The 17,228-nt window shown below is 39.2% G+C and overlaps 1 protein-coding gene across 1 annotated transcript in view; it reads right to left on the bottom strand.

Annotated features, from left to right (window-relative positions):
• The window catches only part of LOC144807844 (uncharacterized), a 351,402-nt gene that overhangs the window by 131,774 nt on the left and 202,400 nt on the right, over positions 1 to 17,228 (bottom strand). The gene's annotated exons all lie outside the window — the stretch shown is intronic.

Genomic DNA, 17,228 nt, shown 5'->3' with positions numbered 1-17,228 from the left:
TGGTAGTTTTTGGAGATATTTGCTCTTAGTGCGAATATTTCCATCGCTACGCCTGTGTTGGTAACAGGCGATAGCGATGTTAGCGACTGCTTTCAGTTGCTAACAGGTTGGGTACGCCCACTTTGCATGTCATTAGCGATAAATATCGCTGATATGCAAAGCGGGCTCCAAACCGCTTGCTATCGCCTACAAGCTGTCGCTAACTGCTGTTAGCGACAGCTTGCTAATAGGGCGATAGAATTATCACCGCTTAGCGGCCGAAAACGGCCTCTAAAGCGCCGATAATCACATATCGCCTGCCTTGACAATATGCCCCTTAGCTTCCAGCATCCATGTGTACCCTGACTTGTGTTGCTTTTAATCATGCAGACAAACTTGTCAAAATAGTCTGCAATTCCGACTAGCCTCCACTAGGCTAATAAGCATTAGCCTACCTGCAGCTGGTCCCTGTTATTGCTTCTGCTTATTGAGATGTGTACACTGCTCCTATAGCACATACAATGGCTTAGGCGTTTTGACAGGAAGACCTGGGTGTGAGGGATGTGATTCCTCTTAGCTCATGAAGGGGAGCTAGGGAGGGTTCAGAAATGTCTTTAAGATGAAAGGGACCAGGGTGAAGTCTGCATAGTTTTGAAAGATTGTGATTTACAAACCAATGAGGCAAAGTATTTTATTTTAGTAACCGGTCATAAGGCCAAGAAACCTCCAATCTTCTATATTGCAGGGCGGAAAGTGGCCCAGGCGGACACTTTTTCTTTTTTGGGGTGACTTTTGACAGGATGAAAACATGGTCCCATATTGTGACTAATAGAGGACTAATGCTGTAAAAAAGTATTAATGCTATATATTCTTTTATCAAAAAGGTAAGGTCGAAACAACTAGACATTGTTAAAAATATATATATTTGGCTAAATCATCTTCAGTAGCCACCTATGGTGCCTGAGTATGGGGACATACCAACTCGGCTGCAATAAAATCGACGGAAGACTCTATCTGGAAAAAACTGGTGAGTCTTCCTATCAGCTGCTCAAATTTCAATTGCCATCTTGAGCTGCACGTTCCCGATATATCAGACCAGATAACCCTGGCACCAATTCTCCAATGACATTTCATATGGAGAAGGGAAACGGTTAATCTCACTCAATAGTTTATCGTGGACTTCTTCTCTCTTGAACATGTACAAAGGATCCCTTGGATTTTGTATGTTAAAAAAAACAAATTGCCCTGTGATTAGGAACTATTTCTGAAACACCAAGTAAATGCTTGAATATTTCCAAAAAAGCAATAAAAACCTGTTTCCTAAGATTTATGGCTGGAAAATGGCTTGAAATTAATAGAACTAAATATATGATCCGTGCGTATCTTGAGGGTCCGATTCTCAGTGATGAGCAACCCACATATCTGTCAATGGTGAGAAATTCACGCCACACAAATTCACATTAAACCTTATCCCTTGTTTGTTGGGTTTTATATCTTTTTCTTTTGTAAGTTTGCTCGGTACATCGCAAAAGATTCTTACTCCCAATCATGCGCAAATACAAATTTAGACAATGTCACTTTGGAATGTTCTTTTTACGGATGTTGCCCGATCATTAGGGGTCAGATGTAGGTGGCCAAATCCCGAGCGGTAACGCAGAAATTCTCAGAATTTCTGTGTTACGGACCGGTATTTGGCTGAGAGCAATGTAGGTGAGTTGAAACCTACTTGCAAAATAAGGAATCGCAAAATTGTGATTCCTTATTTTGCTCTTGCATTTAAGGAATCAGAAATAGCGATTCCTTAAATGCAATGTAAGTAGCATTAAAAAAAGTGCACTTCAGCCTTAAGGAATCGCTAATTACCACCAACTTTAAGTTGGTGGTAAGTAGCGATTTCCTTTAAAAAAACACTTTTTTGCTTTTTTAAAAGTGCCACGTGGCACACATCCCTTAGGGCATGTATGTGCGCCACATGTGCACACATGCACATTTCAGGGCTGCAACATGGTGTCCTTTGGACACCCTGGCACCCTTGAAATAGCTCCCGCTATTTGCCATTCTTTAATATCGAATCGCAAATAGTGAATATCTTCCCATTCATTCCTATGGGCCTCCTAGCCCATAGGAATGAATGGCTAGGTATTCCTTATTAACGAATCTCAATTAGCGATTCATTATTAAGGCATATTAAGGAATCACTAACATTTTAGCGATTCCTACCTCCATTCAATTTGGTGAGTCCTTAAATAGCAATTCGGTAAAAATCGCTATGAAGGACTCGCTAAATTGAATTTACCTACATCTGGCCCTTAGTCTGTTACTGTGTCGCGTCCTTTTTTATCTCTCTCTTTAAAGTCCAGGGAATTGCACACTAATGAACTGATATGTTGCTTTTAATAGTTTTTAATGACTGTTTTTCGCTGAATATTTTTTTTAAGGAGAAAACAATTATGTATATTAGAAATTTTAGGATCTATATGAAAACTGATCGAACAAAGTAATTTTGAAATTTGAAATTTGCCTGGTAAGTAGCATGCAGCAGGTGCAGGGTAGCCTAGGCCCCTTAACCAAATGGACCCTGGTGCCACTGCACAGGCTGTACCACTGTTTGCCACGCCCCCTGATCAAGTGGTGGTGGTTCTCCATCAAAACCTTTGCATGAGCCCTGACATTGATTTGGCTGATTAAGCACTAAGTATGTGTGCATGCATGCATGATGGTGTGTGCGTGTGTGTGTGTGTATGTGTGTGTGTGTGAGAAACAAGTTTATGTGTGTGTGTGTTTGCATGTGTTCCTTGCAATGTCCACCCACATCATTACTTAGGAAGGCTTTGAGGCAAAACAATTACAATACAGACACTTTTAATTTAACAGTGGAACAAAAAACAGAGATAAGTGTGCAGGACGGATAGTCCATGGCACTTGCTCCATGCCTTTTAGACAAATGTGTTCTTTGCATAATTTATTGGCATTTTGTTTAAAACAAGAACTCTGCAAAATGGTAAAAAAAAGTGAAGTCTAGGAGAGATACGAGGTTTATAGAAGCTGTATTGATTCATGAATTCCAGAGCTACTGATAAAATGGAAGAATGTCTGGGGGAAAAACAATTACGCTGTGATGCAAGAGGAGAATATATTACGAGTTTTGAAGCAGGCAAATCAATGTGGCTAAATTGATTGTGATTCTTATTAAACCCAACAAGATGAAGGAAATGCATTTCAGATGGATCTGCGAGGCAGATGGCGAGGAAGGGAGCCGGCAGCGGTGCTTGTTCCCCTCTGGAGTCAGCAGGGGAAGTGAATATGTTAACCTGAAACAAGGCTTATTTAACAGTGTCAGTGCGAGCAGGTGCCAAATAGAGCAAGTGGCAGAATTCACATCTGTTCTATTGCATAGGGATATTTTAGAGGGAATGGCCTTATCTTTGCTTCTTTGCTCCCTAGCTGCTCCATGCAGATAGTCTGCCTGTCTTGAATTTTGAATTCTGCTAGAGTATATATATGTGTGTGTGTGTGTTTAAGTGAATATATGTATATATATATATATATATATATATACAGACACACATATATACTTATAACATATTTATATATATATATATGTGTGTGTGTGTGTATATATATATATATATATATATATATATATTCACTGAAAAAACCATAGGTTATAGACCATATATAGTTAGGAATTTGCATTTACAAAACCTTGAAAATTCACTGAAAAAACCATAGGTTAGAGACCATATATAGTTAGCTGGACATTTTATTGACATAAAACCAATGAAATTCCATATATAGTTAGTTGCACTAACTATATATCGCGCACCCGCAATCCACTGCTGATGATGTCACATATTACATCATTCATGACATAGTCAGTGACATCACTGATGACATCACTGATGACATCTCAAATGACATCACTGATGACATCACTGATGACATTTTCAGCCAATTCTGTCCTCAAACGCCAAAGTTATTCGACATAGAATTTTCAAAAATCCCATAGGAAAAAAATCCTATCAGGACACATAAAGAACAGGAGCTCATTACAAAACTTACAAATGAGACGACAGGCTATTTTAAAAAACAAGAGGATGTGATCAAAGAACGCAAAGCACATAAATTTCAGCGTGGCAACGCCGATTACAAACAAGGGCAAATTTTCACGTCCGCCAGGCGATTTAACAATATGAAAATGCAAAAACTGGCAGAAGGCAATCGAGCACTACAAGATAACAAAGTAGCGGAGACAGGCTCAGAATATAGTTCAGACTATGAAACAGATTCAGATGCTGGCAAATGTGCATCTGGAGGACTTCAACAACCAAACAAGCTCTCCCTTGTTAACAAACTAGATTTTTTACGCAAGGACAGAAGGCAAACTCTGAGACAGAGAGGCCATGAAATATCAGGCAGACAAAGGCAGAAAAAAAGCGACAAGAATGGAGAAGGAGCAGTAGGCGGTACAAAACAAAAACAAGCAAGATAGAAGAAAAAGTAAATATTCAGAAAACCAAAACTGTGGTCAACTTGTCTAGCATTAAATTGACAACTAAAGAGAAAAAAATACTATCATTGGGACTGTCCTACTGCCCCAAAAACAAAATAACCTACACTGAAACAAATTCATCAGATTACTAAAACTGACCAAACATCATCTAATGAAGAAAAAATGAGAAATATTAAGAGAAGTCCCAGTGGGGGAGGAAACTAATTTACAGGAACCAGTTATCAGATTATTAACGGATGTACAGGAACTTGAAAACTGAGTCATTGGCTTGTCCCAACCTATGGATCTTGATCAACTAATTGAACAGAATGAAGTGGATATATGTGACAGTATTGACGCTCCCTTCAAACCAGAATCCATGTTTGTACCATCTATGCCTAGAGATGCAAAAGATTCCTTCCATGACTGTGTGGTGAGTGAGATCAAAATATTTTATGAACAAATAAACAAAAAGAGCCAAAAGAACTGTTCAGTTCATGGCTTATCACAACTTAATCAAGAAACGTAATGACTGTAAACAACTAGTCATTTCAAATACTGACAAAGACGGAAACTTAGTACTCTGGCCCATGACAATGTACACTGCTGAGACAAACAAGCAACTGAATGATCCTGAATGTTACATGAAAAGCGATATGCAAAGTGTTCAAAAGGTCAGCCGATTACCATGCAAAATTGGAGGAATGGAAGGAATTGGAGTTAATCAATCCAGATGAATACAAATATTTACATAATGATTTCCCAAGATTACCCATTATGTACCTAGTTCCAAAAATCCATTAGGTTGCAAAAACACCAGCTGGGCATTCGATTCTCCACCAATCTAAACTTGTTGGAAAATACATCAATGTATATCGATGACTTTCTACAACCATATGTCAAAATTTTTCTGTCTTATATTAAGGACTCTTTGGACTTTTTAAAGCACATTTACGATATACCGTGTTGCTATGATTATTGTCTAATAACATTGGACGTTTCAACTCTTTACACCAGCATTAATCATGTTGATGGGGTGCGAGCTATTGAGCACTTTTTACAAACCAGACTAGCAAAATTGTGCAGGGACACTGACATTTTAATTTCCATGATCAAGTGGTATTTGTTTAACAATCTTTTCTTGATAAAAAAATCAGGTCTTCAGATAAATACGTAGAACAGCAATGGGCACCTGCTTCACCCCCAGCTACCTGTGTTTACATGTGGTCTGGTGGGAGTAGCAGATGGTTATCACGAACCAGAACAAAATATGGGAAGATACTGTCATCATATGGCTACGCTTCATTGATGACTTGTTTGTCATCTGATAGGAGTCTGAACAGTCAGCTATTGAGTTTATCAGACAAATAAATGAGAATGAATTCAATGTACATGTTAGTGGTACCATCAGCAGGAAGCAGGTGGAATTTCTGGACTTACAGGTGTTTGAAAGGCAGGTCAAGTTGCAAACATGATTATTTAGAAAATCGACTGCAGGAAATTCCACACTGTATGCTGGCAGTTTTCATCCTCCCTATTTAAAGGCTAGTGTCCTATATAAATTATGCAACAACATCGGCATCTAGTGAGAGTATATACTGTGTTGGGGCCCTCGATGGTGAATGCATCACAGTTAATGTTCAGAAAAGCATTCTCGATTAATGCTATAGTAAAGAGCAGTCCTGAGACAGCTAGCCCAAGGACCTGGTTATAAAAGCAAAAGGGCTTTTATAAATGCCATTGGTGTAAAGCCTGTCCACATGGAATAAGCACCATGGAACATACAACACCTTTTAGCTTTAAACCTATCCAAATCAGAGGAAATTACAATTGCAAAACAGAATTCACAGTATACATACTAACTACTCATAGGTAGGCAGTACAATTCTGCAAGCTCATTGTCGAATCCGCCAACATCTTAGAGCAGTAAAAAACAGAGATTGGTCATATTCAGTGGCCAGACATATGCATGATTTACATGATAATCATGCAGATTTACTAACATACTTTGTGATTGACGCTATCCCCAAATTGTTATGAGGGTGCTGAACGAGAAAGGCTGCTCAGACAGATGGAATGTAAATATATAATTAATCTTAATACCAAATTCCAAAATGGGTTAAATGCAGAGGAAGAGGAATAGTAGTTCCTTTAATACAAGCTAAAGTAGATAAGACTGCCTTATACAAGAGCTCAACTTGGTATTATGCCATATTTGACATCAATAAAGAACTTGTGTAAATTTGAATGGTGAGCAAGTAGCACTCGAGCAATCGTCAGTGGACACAGGAAACCAAATATGTACCTGCACATCAAATACTGAGTAGGTTCGCACCTAAGGGGATATGGAGATTCTCTCAGATTGTAATTTGAATTGTAATTTATACAATCAAAATAAAAAGGGACAATTTTGAAATATTGAAACCAACCATTGAATATACATTTAATAGAAATTAGATTAATAACTATGCTCTGAGAGGATTTTATTTTCATTCGGGCCATTATCTGCCTGAGTACCACATCCCCAGGGGCATGGCCATCTCATTGGGGACCGAACAATGCTCGAGTGCTACTTGCTCAACATTCAAATTTAGACAAGTTCTTTATTGATGTCAAATATGGCAGAATACCAAGTTGAGCTCTTGGATAAGGCAGTATTATCTACTTTAGCTTTTAACCCATTATGGAATTTGGTATTAAGATTAATTATATTTACATTCCATCTGTCTGAGCAGCCTTTCTCGTTCAGCACCCTCATAACAATTTGGGGATAGCGTCAATCACAAAGTATGTGTGTAAATCTGCATGATTATCATGTAAATCATGCATATGTCTGGTCACCGGATATGGGGTGTGCTTTTTAACCAACTAAATGCATTTATGCAGTCAATAATGAATGAATATATTTATGACTAAGCTCAGAAAAGGGTGTATTTAAAGATTATGACAAGGTGTATTTATCCATTCAAACACATGATGTAAGAATCAATTACAAGGTTTTAAACGTGATGAATTGGTCAAATCTTTTAAGTTAGTTTAAATTGCCTCTGAGATAGCATCTGGACGGCAGTGTCTTTCTTTGTTGAAACTGTCACGTGCTTTAATTTAAAGGGCGCTGAAATGACAGGTGTTATGTGGGCAAGGTCACACGGTTGACAAAAGCATGTAATGGAAGGCGTGGTCAAATAAATACTCAAACGAACATTCCGGAGTCTGTGCCTAGCCCATTGTATTAAAGCAGTACGGGAGGTACATAACACATATATATATATATATATATATATATATATATATATATATATATATATATATATATATATATATATATATATATATTCACTGAAAAAACCATGGGTTTCAGGCCTTATATAGTTAGGAATTAGCATTTAAAAAACCTTGCGAATTCACTGAAAAAAACATAGGTTTCAGGCCCTATATAGTTAGGAATTAGCATTTAAAAAACCTTTGAAATTCACTGAAAAAACCATAGGTTTCAGGCCTTATATAGTTAGGAATTAGCATTTAAAAAACCTTGCAAATTCACTGAAAAAAACATAGGTTTCAGGCCTTATATAGTTAGTACAACTAACTATATAGGAGCAATTTCAATGGTTTTGTATGAGTGAAATGTCCAGCTAACTATAACACCCCTAAAACTTATAGTTTTTTGAGTGAATTTCAAAGGTTTTTTAAAAGCTAATTCCTAACTATATAAGGCCTGAAACCTATGGTTTTTTCAGTGAATTTCAAAGGTTTTTTAAATGCTAATTTCTAACTATATAAGGTCTGAAACCTATGTTTTTTTCAGTGAATTTGCAAGGTTTTTTAAATGCTAATTCCTAACTATATAAGGCCTAAAACCTATGGTTTTTTCAGTGAATTTCAAAGGTTTTTTAAATGCTAATTCCTAACTATATAAGGCCTGAAATCTATAGTTTTTTCAGTGAATTTCAAAGGTTTTTTAAATGCTAATTCTATTAGCGGATAACGTTTAAATATATTAATATCCTAGTGGGACCACCTGAGCAGCCCTAGTGGGTCAGGGTGTTTCTACCCTGTCCCCTTTTGGTGTTCTACACGTTTGTTTTTCTGCTTTCTTGTGCCTCAGTCTACTAAGACCCAAGATGGATGCCAACACTTCCTGGTTAGAAGTGTTGACAGCCAATGAGCATGCAGCTTTCTCGGGAAGACATGCTGATTGGCTGTCACTGTCTGTCAACACTAGCACAAGATGGTTGTCAACACCTCCTGGTTAGAAGTGTTGATAGCCAATGACCATGCAGCTTTCTCGGGAAGGCATGCTGATTGGCTGCCACTGTCTGTCAACACTCAAAACCAGGAAGTGTTGGCAGCCATCTTGTGCCTTGTTAGAACCAAGGCACAAGAAAGCAGTGAAACAAAGGTGTGAAACTCGCAAAGGGGCCAGAGTAGAAGCACCCTGACCCCCTAGGCCTGCTCAGGGGGCCCACAAGGACTCCCAATACAAAAAAAAAAAAATTTGTTTTTAAAATAGTCGCGGGGTACGCGTACCGTGCGCGTACGGTACGCGTACGGTACGCGTACCCCGCGACTTTTTAAATTTAATTTTTAATTTTTTTTGCCTTGGGGGTCCTTGTGGGACCCCCTGAGCAGGCCCCCTTTTTGAGTTCTACACATTTGTTTTTCTGCTTTCCTGTACCTCACTCTACCGAGGCACAAGATGGCTGCCCACAATTTCTGTTTTAGAGTGTTGACAGACAGTGGCAGCCAATCGGCATGCAGCTCGTGCACGTAGGGGTACGTACGTGTACGGTACGCGTACCGGTAAGCTTAGGGGTAAGCTTAGGGTGAGCTGCTATAGATATATATGTGTTTTTGAAGTTAATTTTCATAAAAACCACTGGAGCAATTTTCACCAAACATAGCAAAGGCACATATGCGTACCAGTCCCTACAATTTTGACAAGTTTGGCGTAATTCCGTTCAGCGGTTCGGGCTGTATACTTGTCAGACCGTCCTATGGAAATTAACATAGGAAAAACACGTTTTGGGACCCCCCTTTTTTCTCAGCCCCCACTTCACGAATCCCCCCGAAACTTTCAGGGAAGGAGCGCAGTGGAGCAACAAATTCCTCAACTGGCGCCAGAGTTCTTCCCAATAGAATATTGCGGATTTCCTATGGAAAACAATCCTAACTATATATACCTACTGGCTATCGCCAGTAGGTAATATATATATATATATTCACTGAAAAAACCATAGGTTATAGACCATATATAGTTAGGAATTAGCATTTACAAAACCTTGAAAATTCACTGAAAAAACCATAGGTTATAGACCATATATAGTTAGGAATTAGCATTTAAAAAACCTTATTTTACTCACACAAAACCATTGAAATTCCATATATAGTTAGTTGTACTAACTATATATATCGCGCACCCGCAATCCACTGCTGATGATGTCACATATTACATCATTCATGACATGGTCAGTGACATCACTGATGACATCACTGATGACATCTCAAATGACATCACTGATGACATCACTGATGACATCACTGATGATAACATCCAGTGACTGTATGTTTCTGTAAAGTTAAAATATGTCTTATATATTGAAGAATGAGTGGATGTATAAGTGTCTGGATGATGTATTTAGTAGGTGCATGACTGACTGTATAAGTGAGGGATTAAATGTGTCTCACTGAGTGCATGGGTTAGTGACTAAACTGTTTTAAATTGTGCACCATTGTGTCTGTTGTTTTGTAATCTGATGCAATTGTTGATCATTAGCTATATAACTAACTATATGGGTTATTGATTAGTTGGCCAAGTATTTGTATGGGAGACTGAGTGTGTGTGTGGGTGTCTGGGAGGTGAATGACTCTGTGCATAGATGTGTGAGCAGTTGATTCACTAGATGTATGGCTTCAAAAGTGCATGTGGAAACAGCTGTATGGGCGGTTTACTGTGTGCATGAGTGTATTGGTGAGTGAATGGATATCTCAGTGCTACATGTCAAAGTAAGTACATATGTAAAACACAGTACATGTGGTAGTTGACATATATAAATAACTGTGCATAAGAGCCAGTGAATGTGTGAGTGGCTGTATGGATTATTGTGAACTTGTATCAGGGATTGTATAACAGAGTAAATATGTGTTATTATATGTTTCAATAAGTAAGGTGTGTTTAACTATATAGTTGAGGAAATGGAGGTGTGATTGATTCTTTGCAAGACTGTGAGTGTCTGTTTAAACTGAGTGTATCTAAGTTTATATTAGAGTCTGAAGAGGTTCATCGTATCATCACATGAATGATGTCATGAGTAATGTCAAATGAGATGTCATCAGTGATGTCATCAGTGATGTCATTTGAGATGTCATCAGTGATGTCATCAGTGATGTCACTGACCATGTCATGAATGATGTAATATGTGACATCATCAGCAGTGGATTGCGGGTGCGCGATATATATAGTTAGTACAACTAACTACATATGGAATTTCAATGGTTTTGTGTGAGTAAAATAAGGTTTTTTAAATGCTAATTCCTAACTATATATGGTCTATAACCTATGGTTTTTTCAGTGAATTTCCAAGGTTTTGTAAATGCTAATTCCTAACTATATATGGTCTATAACCTATGGTTTTTTCAGTGAATTTCATTGGTTTTTTAAAAGCTAATATCTGTAGCTGTAAAATGTATTCTTCTTTAAATCCAAACATATATTTTATATGTTTATTAATAATTTTTTTTAATACTTTTTTTTGTAAGCTCCCGGGGCGCGGACAGGTGAACGCACGGGTAAGCGCAATCTTGCGGCGCGCCCCGGGGCGCGTACTAATACGCGTCCCGGAAGCGCTATTGCCGCGAACGAAAACAACATCGTGACGTGTCGCGTAGCCGCCACGCCTTGCGTCATAAGACACGTATCGCATAGCCGCGAGATGCGTCTTATGACGCACCGCGTAAGCGCACCCGGAAGCGCATACGATCGCGCAACGTAAGCGCCCCGATGCGCTTACGATACACGCCCGGGGCACGCCCCGGGGCGCGTAGCGTAAGCGCGTCAAACCATGTGACTTTAAAATAACACTTTTCATTGGTTCAGAACTTTTTTTTTTCCAAATTGTGTGAAACCCACCCATTTCTCTCACTATTGCTTTGTACTTGGATAGAGCAAGAGCTGTTCTGTCTACTCTATCTCCTACTTTTCTGATCTCCAGCAATGGCTGCAAGAGAGTCATCCAGCAGTGATTCAGATGGATTTTTAGATGAGGACCCTCCTCAGCAAAAGAAAAAAAACCATTTCATCTGGAAATTTTACGACATCCCTGAAGGACAGAAAAAAGTCAACGCTCCCAAAGTAACCTGCAAAATATGTGGGAGTAGTTTATCCAGAGGCAATCCTCTGAAAAAATATAGTTTTGGGAATGCTAATTTGATCAGGCATGTGAAAAGAAGACACCCTAACAACTTTGCCAGGGAGAGTGTCAGAGAGCTGGCACGGAATGTACCAACAGATGGCGGCAGCACCTCCACTGGTGGAGCAACACCTTCGGGACCACCCCGTGGAAGAATGGTCCCTAACATTCAGCCGGTGTTTGCAGGCATCAAATTTTTGTGCACGGAGTGTGACGAACTGCTCTGCTATGGGGAGCAGAGTGATGAACTCATTGCCCTAAAGAAACAGCAACACCGCTGCTCTGCCAGTCCCTAAATTTTCAGATTTTTTTGCTCCTGTTGAGCAGTTTTGCAATTCCTGTTTTTGTTTTTCCCTTGACAAAAATCCCAAAAAAATATAAAATTGTTTTAAAAAGTCTAAAAAAAATATAAAACAAAAACAAAAAAAATATATAAAGCAACAAAATCAAAAAAAAAGTTCTTTTCAGAACTACCTCCAATTCATAAAAAGAAGCTTTTTTTTTTTTTTAAAAGTCTGTCATTTTTAATCTCCATGGTACGCTCCCCCGTAAGCTCCCCGGTGCGCGTACCGGGCGCTCCCCCCCGCGAAAATCGATTTAAAAAAAAAAAAAAATTCACCCGCGGGAGCCTTTTATGGCCCCCACATCAAAAGTAGGGGGTCAGGGGGGTGTACCCTGCCCCCTTTTGCTCATTTCCCCCCTTTGATTCTTGCCACCTCTTGTGTCTCAATCCCACCGAGACACAAGATGGCGGCCGCTGCGGACTGTTTCGAATGTTTACAGACACCCGAGAACCAATCAGCTTGCCGTGCGCAAGTCGCGTGGCGCGCCTGAAGCGCTCCCCGGTACGCGTACCGGGCGCGGCTCTAGATATATATCTTTTTTTAAACCTAATTTACTCAAAATTCACAGGACCACATATCTTGAGACCTAGCAAAGGCACATCGGGCAAACAATATCTACAATTTTGCCAAGTTTCGTGGAAATCCATTCAGCCGTTCGGGCTAAAAGTGAGGCCAACCGCCCTATGGAAAACTCAATGTTAAAAACACGTTTTGGGACCCCCCTTTTTTCTCGGCCCCCCCTTGACGAAACCCCCCCAAATTTTCGGGGGCTGCTCAGAAACAAAATGTTCAATTTTCCTGAAAATTTCAGCCAATTCCGTCCACAAACGCCAAAGTTATTAGACATAGAATTTTCAAAAATCCCATAGAGAAAAAATCCTAACTATATATACCTACTGGCGACCGCCAGTAGGTAATATATATATATATATATATATTACCTACTGGCGGTACGGAGCTTCACAAAGCTCCGTACCGCGAAAAGTCCGCGAACCGGAGCGCTGCCCGGTCCGCTGTTACAGATATATATCTTTTTTTGAACGTTAATTTCTCAAAATCCACTGGAGCACATATATTGAGACCTAGCAAAGGCACATCGGGCTACCAGTCCCTACAATTTTGCCAAGTTTCGTGCAAATCCATTCAGCCGTTCGGGCTAAAAGTGAGGCCAACCGCCCTATGGAAAACTCAATGTTAAAAACACGTTTTGGGACCCCCCTTTTTTCTCGGCCCCCCCTTGACAAACCCCCCCCAAATTTTCAAGGGCTGCTCAGAAACAAAATGTTCCATTTTCCTGAAAATTTCAGCCAATTCCGTCCACAAACGCCAAAGTTATTAGACATAGAATTTTCAAAAATCCCATAGAGAAAAAATCCTAACTATATATACCTAAAAATCTATAGATTAAAAAAAATAAAAAAAAAATATATATATATATATATATATATATACATATATATATATTCTGCTCAATTCTCCACGTAACAAAGAATTACCCGCACTCACGGAGATTTCAATTTTCCAGGGTTGCTTTTATTTCTTCAAACAGACAAAGACAGACGCCCTCGCGTTTCGGCACACAGCCTTCTTCGATGTCAGTAGCCACCGGACATTGACATGTTTTTAAACACATTCACCTCAATAAAGGAAGGACTACTGGTCGACTGACAATAATCAGCGCCATCTTAGAGTGGTGTTCGATTATTGTTAGTGTGATCACTTTCTATTAACCTGTTATGATGTTAAATAACATTATAAACCACTCAATTATACAAGTATGCTAGAGCGTGAGATGTACATTTGTCATTATCCTCTCACAGATACATTTTTCGTATACTGCTGATTCTGCATACTTGTTTTTCAAACCAAACAAAATTTAGCTGTGGATCGGCCATTATCCTTCCTGAAATACTATGCCAGTCCGTTTATCTAAGTAAGTCAACTAATGATTTCTAACTTTATGTATATTATATACATTTTTATAGTTTGTCATAAATCATGTGACAATTTTAAACTATGATTTTTATCTTCTCAATTTTTCATTGTTACATTTTTCAATTTTATATACCTTTATATTTCTACAGTTCACTAAGAAAGTTCATGTTTAGTCGATTCATAATCACACCAAGATCTATCTTATAACCCCATTCTGAACAAAATCATATTGCAGGAGTCATAAATCATTTACTATCCAAACAAAAATTACCAGAAGCAATCAATCCAAGAGACTCTGAAAGTTCTCAAATGCCATGCCTATGTACACATAAATGTAAATGTAAATGTAGTTGATCTTATATAGCGCACAGCTACCCGCAGTGGGTTTCCCGGCGCTTGCTTAGGGAACCCTTCCTGATATTCCCCTGTGAGATAGCAGGGTATCCACAAGGTGAAAGTCAGGCATCACGCCGCGAGGGGCCGTTGTGGAGATTAAGCAAGCTGTTGCCAGGAGTCGCAGAGTGTGAACCCGTGAGTCGAGGAGGCACCGGGGCGAGAATTATCGAGTCCGTGGAATTTTTAGCCCAAGACCCGCCGGGGCAGGGAATTGAACCCTGGTCCAGGACCGATCTCAGATTCCGGGTCTGCCGCCTCTAACCCCTGAGCCACACTTCTCCATATACAGTTATATACATATATACAGATTGCAGGGAATTCTAATTACATCTTTGCAGATCAAATAGCTGTTATCAACATGCATTTATGTTCCCATGTGAACCATTAGGTCTTCACCACTGTTCATACCATAAGGTGTTTTGGTATGCAGATCTATAATGTACCTTGATTCAAGCCTGCAAAGTTTCTTAAGTCTATCACCTCCTCTGATGTTATCAGGAATAGAATCTAGACCATAGCACATTAGCTTATTCCGGTCGCTTTGGTGTACTTCGGCAAAATGTCTGGCGACTGGATAGGCCTGATCTACCTTATCAATTGCCCTCATGTGCTCTAAGATTCGAATTTTGAATGGGTGCTGCCTATGTATTTCAGCCCACACGGGCAGACAAGACAGTACACTACATATGGTGTACTGCTAGTGATAAACTTACTGATTTTCCTAATCATGCCAGTATCTTGAATAGTGTAAGTGAGCGTTCTTTTGCTGTTGCAACATGCCTTACACTTGTGGCAGGGGAAGAAACCTCTCATATTTTTCAAGGTGTTACTTTTGGAAGGTACCTTGTCTAAGTGGCTCCGCACCAAGTGATCACGAATAGATCTAGCCTTTTTGAATGTGACCAGTGGATAGACAGGGACATCCTCACCTATAACACTGTCTGCTCCTAGGATATGCCAATTTTTCTTCAGCATACGCTTAAGGTGATTTGCTTCCGCTGAGTATGGGGTAATTAATCTAAATTTCCCTCCAACAGTTTTTTTGTTGTCTCTCTTATCTTCAAGTAGACTATCCCTGGTCATGGCTCGTACTTTGCAAAGTGTTTTATTCAGAGTAGTGGAATTATAGCCTCTAACAATGAATCTGGCTACACTTTCGGTGGCTGCAATTTCGAAGGCATCATCACGTGTGCAATTTCTCCTGAGTCTAAGTAATTCCCCATAGGGGATACTCTGTACAAGTTTGGGGGGGTGACTGCTGGTTGCGTGCAATATCGAATTGCCAGCAGTGGCCTTCCGATATAATGACGTTTCAATCTTACCCCCAACAACTTGTATTCTCAGGTCCAAATAGTCCACAGACGTCGGACTTATTGTCCCCGTGAAATGCAAATTGTAATCATTGTCATTCAAGTATGTAATATAATGACGTGCAGTTTCCTCAGTTCCATGCCAGATGATGAATAAATCATCGATATATCGATGCCATTTCACCACCGAGCCACTGGACATATCGTCACTGTAGGCTCACTGGACACCTGCTCCTCCCACCAGCCCACGAACAAGTTCGCGTAGCTGGGAGCGAAGCAGGTGCCCATCGCCGTACCAGACACTTGTTTGAAATAGGTGTCCTCGAAGAGGAAGATATTGTTGTTCAAACAAAATTGCAGAAACTCAATTAACATACAATTATGTTGTGCATATCTTAGCTGTCTCTTTTTCAGATATGTTGTTACTGCTTCAATTCCCTTCGAATGTTCAATACAAGTGTAAAGACTTGTTATGTCCAGAACAATAAGTAAGTAGCCAGGTTGCCATTGTACATTTTGGATTTTTGATAAAAAAATCTTTGGTGTCTTTAATGTAGGAAGATAATTTAATTACCAAACTAGCCAGAAAAAGGTCAAGAAACCTAGAGACATGTTCAGTTAGTCCCTGGACTGACGAAACAATTTATTTATATATATATATATTCACTGAAAAAACCATAGGTTATAGACCATATATAGTTAGGAATTAGCATTTAAAAAACCTTATTTTACTCACACAAAACCATTGAAATTCCATATATAGTTAGTTGCACTAACTATATATCGCGCACCCGCAATCCACTGCTGATGATGTCACATATTACATCATTCATGACATGGTCAGTGACATCACTGATGACATCACTGATGACATCTCAAATGACATCACTGATGACATCATCCAGTGACTGTGTGTTTCTGAAAAGTTTAAATATGTTTTACATATTGAAGAATGAGTAGATGTAGAAGTGTCTGGATGAAGGATTTAGTAGGTGCGTGACTGACTGTATGAGTGAGTGATTAAATGTGTCTCACTGAGTGCATGGGTTAGTGACTAAACTGTCTTAATTTGTGCATCATTATGTCTGTTGTTCTGTAAACTGCTGCATGTGTTGGTCAGTAGCTATATGAGTAACTATATGGGTTATTGATTGATTGCCCAAGTATTTGTATGGGAGACTGAGTGTGTGTGTGGCTGGCTGGGAGGTGTGTGACTCTGTGCAGATCAATGTGTACTTGTATCAATGATTGTATAAGAGAGTAAGTATGTGTTAGTATATGTTTCAAAATGTAAGGTGCTCTATGTTTAACTGTATAGATTAGAAAATGGAAGTGTGATTGATTATTTACAGGACTGACTAGG

Source organism: Lissotriton helveticus, chromosome 1_2, assembly GCF_964261635.1.
Source record: "Lissotriton helveticus chromosome 1_2, aLisHel1.1, whole genome shotgun sequence".
NCBI classification, from domain to species: Eukaryota; Metazoa; Chordata; class Amphibia; order Caudata; family Salamandridae; genus Lissotriton; species Lissotriton helveticus.
This window is presented reverse-complemented; position numbering and strand designations above follow the sequence as displayed.